Source organism: Haplochromis burtoni, unplaced genomic scaffold, assembly GCF_018398535.1.
Source record: "Haplochromis burtoni strain Fernald_Lab_line unplaced genomic scaffold, NCSU_Asbu1 Contig_2626, whole genome shotgun sequence".
In the NCBI taxonomy this organism is placed as follows: domain Eukaryota; kingdom Metazoa; phylum Chordata; class Actinopteri; order Cichliformes; family Cichlidae; genus Haplochromis; species Haplochromis burtoni.
Genome location: NW_024584987.1, coordinates 2,535 through 9,538, shown reverse-complemented (window position 1 = coordinate 9,538; position 7,004 = coordinate 2,535). Strand labels below are relative to the sequence as shown.

Sequence of the window (7,004 nt, the reverse complement as noted above, 5' to 3'; positions counted from 1 at the left end):
TCATTTTCTGTCTCTGTGTTGAGTCCATGTCTCTGAGTTGTGATTCATGTTTCCTGTTTTATTGTGAAAGTCTTTGTCTTATGTTAGTGTGTGCAGCTTTGTTCCCCATGTCTCGTTAGCCCTGATCTCTCCCAGCTGTGTCTCCCTCCTGTTGCCGATTTCCCCCGTTACTACCCTGTGTATATAAGCCCTGTGTTTTCCCATGCTTGGTGTTGCGTTGTACCATCAGATTATGCCTGTGTGTTTCCTGGGTCTCCATATTCACGGCATGTTTTGTTTTTGTACCAGCAATAAAGCTGAGGTTTTTGAGTTTCAAGTTAGTGTCTGAGTCCTGCGTTTGGATCCTCCTCTCCGCCTGCCCACACACAGAGCCCTGACAGGACCATTTCTAAACAAAGCTGATCCATTAAGTGTATATAAAAAGCACTCAACATTTGGACCATCACTACAACAACTAGTGATGGGATTTTCGGCTCTATTTAGAGAACGGGCTCTTTCGGCTCCGAACCGGCTCTTCAGGTTGTTTTGTTGCTTTAATTAATTTATTATTAACAATAATATAAAATTATGCACAAAAGGAATTACTAATGTAAAAAAAAGTGGTTTTATTTATATATGTTTATATATAAATATATGTGGTGGCCCCTAGAGACAAAGCACGTACAAACTCCAAAACACATTTCTAGTTTAACTGAACTTCCAAAATAGAGCTACCTAGATCAGTTAAATTCAGCTCAACACTGCGCCCAGCATCCTGGAGCACTTCTGTTGTCTTTTGTACGTGTTTTGAGTTTTTACGTGCTTCTGAGTTTTTACGTATTTTCGAGTTTGTACGAGCTTCAGAGTTCGTACATGTTTTGGAGTTTGTACATGCTTCGTCTCTAGAGGCCACCATAAATATACTTTTATTTATTCACTCCACATAAAATGTAATAAATTAATCATACAAAACAAAAACAAACTATTCACAATTCAACTTTTAACTATTTAAATTTTCAGCTTTTTCCTTTTAAACAAATTTAAAGTGAAAACAAAACAAAAACAAAAAGAAGATGCACATTCTCTGTCATATACCTGCATGAATAAACTCTCTGAAACCTTTATCATCCGCAACTGAAAATAGTTGTGGATGATTACTATACCTTTCTAATGTGACGTTTGCTCTCTCTCTCTTCCCTCCGCTCTGTTCCTGTGCTACTGCGAGTGTAACTACCGCCCCTCCCCCCTCTGCCCAGCGCAAAGCACAAGGCTCGCGTGTGCGGAGTGAAGTGGAAAAAAGTGCGAGAGAGAGAGGGGAACAAACAAAAAAACCCTCCCAATTAGGAGCTGGCTCACGTCGTTCACTTGAAAGATCCGGCTCTAAGAGCCGCTATGTTCGTGACCGACACATCACTACTGACATGAAATTATTGAGGAAAAAGTGATGATATTAATATTACAAAACAAAAATTGTAAAATGTCAATTTAGACAGAAGTTGTCAGGGACCTGGGTCTGAGCAACCCAGGGTCCATGAAAGTTGTGACTCTTTTTATATGATATGTTTGTTTCTGCACTGTGCTATGTTGTGTGAGACTCCACGTCAGTGTCTGAACTAGTTTAAAGTCAGAGAGTTTATGCCTGCTAGAGAGTGTCACATGGAACTGAACTATACATGAAACCACAATTCCTAAAACATGGATAATAGAAACATGAAACTCTAATAATAATAATCCCCACAACCACAAGAGAACAAGAAAACAATCCATGATGCAAAATAAAACCAAAACATAATAAACTCAAAATACTGGGTCCAACGGACCCAGAACTGTGACAGGTCCTCTAAATCCATCCTCAACATCATTACTTTGACCCCTTGCCAAAAAGCCCCATAATAAATAGTTTTTAAGCCATAAATTGAAACCCTGCTCACAAACAAAACAAAAATAGATTTGTCAAATATAATACAAATTAAAATACGTATGCAAATTAACATTTAATGTGTTTCATGAAAAGGTTCAACAAACACTCAGTTTTCAAAAAGTAGACATTTCTGGCAATTGTTTTGTGGTCAAAGCTGATATGATTATGCTGCACTCATTTCATCACAAGTATCAGAAATAATACATTTTAATAGATTTGTCCAGTAGTTAAAGTAAACATTAATCTTTATGTCATCAGAAAACATTGCATATGCACTGTAATGTCAGTCTCCACCCTTTAGTGTTTGCAAACTGGTAGACAGATGGAAATACCTTGCTATGATTACAAATCAGAAGACTTAGCAGCTTAAGCAGTTAACAGACAACACCCAGGTGAGTTTTTTTTTAAAGAAAATAAGAAAAAAAAAACATCAATCAAAGAACAGCAAGCCACAAATGGAGAAAAGTTGGAACACTGATTAACCTTCTACTCCAACCTTCTGCAAAGAAGAGTGGGCCATCCCCCAGAGATGTTAAAGGTTCATTGCCTGCTATCACATCTGGACAGGATCATGCTAATCATTGACATGAAACATGAACATGAACACACAGATGACACGACAAAAAACAGAAGAGACTAAGGATATAAATACACAGAAGGGTAATCACCTGGGGAGAAACATCTGACACAAATGACCATGGACGCCACAGGGGGTAAGAAAAACTAAGCACATTAACCATAGAAACAAGATTTTGAAAATGAAAAAGGAAGTATCGACAGACGTGAACTGGGACATGAAAGCTTGACAAAAGAGACAGAGGGAGCGAGAGAGGGAGGAGGACTCAGAGAAGAGAGACACAAGGGGACCTACATAGACGAGGAAGCATAGAAAAAACATAAATCAGACCAACCTAAGAAAGACAAACTAATAATGATACTAGAACTTTGATACTAGAACTAGAACATTGTCTCATAAGTAATACAAAATAGAAAATAACTCAACTATACCCTTACTTAAGAATACCACATGACTTTAAGATAATATTAACATAAGAAATCAACAATACAAAATAACACAAAACGCTGGGTCACAGACCCACCCCTGAACGGTGGTAAAATATAATACCTGATTATTTTCTACATATATAGATAGATACAACGTGGTGACCATTACCCCTACATTTTAAAGGGTAGACAATTATACTTAAAGGAACATACACAAACAACAGTTAGTTTTGTATGTGACTCATACCTGATCAATCTCACATCACTGTGTTGCAGCAAAAAGATTAATCAGGTGTGTCCCTGATTGTTGCCCAATTGTGTTTACCCTTGTTAAGATGAAAATGTTTTTCTACGAATTACAATTTCCCAACAGTTACGCAAAAGAGACTAAATCATCTCTTGCAACTGTGTATAAAAAGCTCTGCTGTCAGTACAACATTACCACAATCATCCACATCTCTGAGACAGTCTGCTGAAGTTGTGAAGACCTGACGGTAACATTTCTCATCAATCTCTTATTGCTTCTGTGTTTTCAGTATAATGTTGGTTGAATGGTGATATTGCAGATGATTTTGACCACATCTCATCAGAATTATTGTCAACAGGTGAAATCACTGAAACCATGATCAAGGTTGTGTTTCTGCTTGGATGCCTGCTGAGCCTTGCTCTGGCAAATCCTGTAAGTGTAATATGACTGTAGACTGTGCTAGTGATGTTATCTGTAATATATGAATATATCTTGCACTGTGTGTGTAACTGTGTAACCAGAGACTGTATCAGTGCTCCTATCTTGTCATATCCAAACAATACATTTGCATGTTTGTTTTTAAACAGAATGACTCAGCACACGAGCGCGATGCACGTTCTTCATCTAGGGAGCGGGTGAGTCTCATGTTTGTCTTTCTAGGTTTGAACATTAGACACACTTGACTCTCTGATATTTACATATCTCTAAGAAGTTATTCACCAGAGAATGCATTATCACATGTAATAATATATATTATTGATTCTCTTGCAGACTACTGGGCCTTCCCTAAATCGTCTTACCCTGCTACTACCTTTTCTACAGAATCCAACACTTCTGCAGAATTCAACGCTCCTTGCTTTGCTTCTTGCTGCTATACGATAAGCTGCTCCTTAACCAACAGCTATTACTGCCACAAAGATGAAAACGACAACAATGAATAAAAACCTATGTTGAATTGCACTGGGAGTTTTTTGTATTTATTTACGGTTGAAAATCAGTGCTTATTTCTTGAGTGACTCTGTCTTAAAAAAAGTTTAAAAAAAACAAGAACAGATTATTCTAGTCAATATAAACGACATCTCCTTGTTCATGCAGTTTCTCCCAAATCACACACTTTTGTCTGATCATTACCCAATAAAGGAACCACTGATGCGAGTTTCCAAACAATTTGCGTACCAATCAGGGAGACCACCTGGAGCCAAGTGTCGTTCCACCCACTTGACCTCCGTCAGACTCTCAGCCAGGTTCCCCATAGCACTCCTTTTATTGTGGTTACATGAATATGCATAGGTTCATTAACATATGACGTTTCATACACACAAAGAGTAACGTGCATTGTGTGTGTGTGCCAGGAGTCTAGTGGTCCATCTAAACAAAAGGCTCTTACACTCAAACAGATATACGTGTGTTTGCTATACCATATATCAGCAAGAGAAGATACGACCTCTCCTAGGAGGTGTGTGATCTACGCCAGAACACTCTGTAGAGGAGTGAACACACCCCCCTCTTCATGCTACACAGAGTTGTTACAGACCTCCTAGGATGACACATTCTTTCAACAAATGATTATATACTTCTAAGCATATGAGTAAATATTTCTAAGCATAAATGATAATGAACAATACAAATCTAACAGTGCACCTTAAAGCTGATACAGTGGTCCCTCATTTATCATGGGAGTTACGTTCTAAAAAATAACCTACGATAGCTGAAATCCCTGAAGTAGCCAACTGTATTCTCTCTTCTTTTTTTTTTTTTTTACAATTATTATAGATGTTTTAAGGCTGTAAAACCCTTCACTACACACAAACCCTTCACTTTTCTCAGACAAGCACTTTTCTCAGACTTTTCTCTCTTGTTTAAACACTCAAAGTTCAAATCTTTGTAGAAAAACAAGTCTAGTATTCCAGAATGAAATCAAGGCTAAAACACTGTTTTCAGGTCTAGAACATGGGAACAGAGCAGTTGCAAGAGAATTCAACATTAATGCATCAATGGTACAGAAGTAGAGGAAGCAAGAAGAATGAGTTGTGTAACGTTTGACTTTTCGGACTGTTTTGTTTCGCTTAATGCGCCTTATAATCTGGAAAATATGGTAATTTCTACTTTCCGTTAGCATGTCCAGAAGTCCAACTTTTTCTGCGATTGTTAGCAGCCTCCTCTGCCTTTTGTGTGCTACCGCAGGTGCCTTTGACAGTGCAAAACGTTTCATCAACATTGTTGTGTTTGTTGGGGAGAAAACTTACAAACATGCAGTGCAGCACTTCAGAGTCACACTGCTAGCGATCGAAGATGTTTGTAAATTTTTCAAGCTGAACGCACTCTGTACTGTACAAGAAACCCGGCACAAGATTGGACGCAGAACACAATGCGCTGTGCAAACAAAAACAAAAACAAACTATGCAAAATTGCACCAAAAAACATTTGCGAAACAGCGAGGCCGTGAAAGGTGAACCACATTATAGCAAGGGACCGCTGTAACTCGTATGCTGCAGAAGAAATTGCACCTTACCAATTTAGAAGATCATCGTTTAGCCTGGAAAGTCAGTTTGCATCTGTATAAAAAAAGGCTATATAATAATACTAGAGAACATCTTACTATTCATCACTGATTGATGGAAATAAGAACAACACTAGGTTTCTCTATAACACTCTAGCCAGACTGAGAAAACCCGGGGCTCTGTTGAGCCAACAGTCGTTTAACGTCAACTAGTGATGACTTTGTGAATTTCTTCACGTGTAAAATTTTAAACATTGAAGAAAAAAATTGCCCATAATCATCTCACAGATGTAACATTATGTACAGCTACTTTCAGTAGGAAAAATGACAAAAGCTTTGTCCAAAAATTTTTGTGTCATGGCTGTGTGAAGGCAGGCAGGAAAGGTGGACCAAAAAGCAGGACTCACAGAGGCACAGGTGAACTCAAAACCCTCAGCTTTATTGTGGGAATGCAGACTGAACAAAGAACTAACTAGACTGGAATGCAAATAAACTAGCAGGCAGGCAAACAGAACACACAGGGTGGTAAGAGGGTGAACAGACGTTAACGATGCCACACTGACACAAAGACACACTGGGCTTAAACACACTGAAGGAGTCACCAAGGAATTAAAGACAGAAGGGGAACACAGCTGGGAGGGATAAGACCTAACAAAACAGGGGGAATAAAGCTAGAAACACTGACAAAGACAGGAACATGAACCTTCAAAGTAAAACAGGAAACAAGACCCACTTTACAAGGACACGGACTCGACAAAGTAAGACAGACTAGACGCTGAATTAAACCGGCAATAATAACAAAATACAACCCGAACCTTAGTCATAATGCAAAAACATACCAGAATAACTGAAACACAGATTCATAATTCAAAAATAAACCAAAGCATAAGGAACTCAAAATGCTGGGTCGATCCGACCCAGGACCGTGACATTATGGGCCAAACTGTACAATAAAAAGGTGTTTGTGAAAAACCCAAAACAAATTTTGTGTCTGCCTGATTTTCACTGATGAACTTTATTTTGCAGCTACCAAACACAACAGTGAGCAGAAAGACTAAAGAAAAAGTCAAGATTCGGTTTAGAAAAGAGAAAAACTAAAGCAAAACAAGCAACATTATGTGCTTTAAGGTGCCAATTTGAGAGGTATACCAGGGAATCAGGTACTGATTGAAGCCTTTCTTTTTCAGAAGAGCTACAGTATCCAGAGTTGTACGTAGTGAAGAAGTAGCGTTCAGCTAGCTACACTGCACTGTTGGCACAACAACATTTTTAATCTTATTTTAAGACAGAGTCACTCAAAAATAAGCACTGATTTTCAATAATCCTGTAAATAAATGACAAAAGAACCCCAG

At 38.3% G+C, this 7,004-nt stretch overlaps 1 long non-coding RNA gene across 1 annotated transcript; it reads left to right on the top strand.

Moving 5' to 3' along the window:
- Window positions 1–3,328: 3,328 nt before the first annotated feature.
- On the top strand, window positions 3,329–4,112 carry LOC121813794. The gene is made up of 4 exons (XR_006053885.1): window positions 3,329–3,399; window positions 3,511–3,584; window positions 3,740–3,787; window positions 3,924–4,112. It is a non-coding gene; the product is annotated as an uncharacterized LOC121813794 (long non-coding RNA).
- The last annotated feature ends 2,892 nt before the right edge of the window (window positions 4,113–7,004 follow it).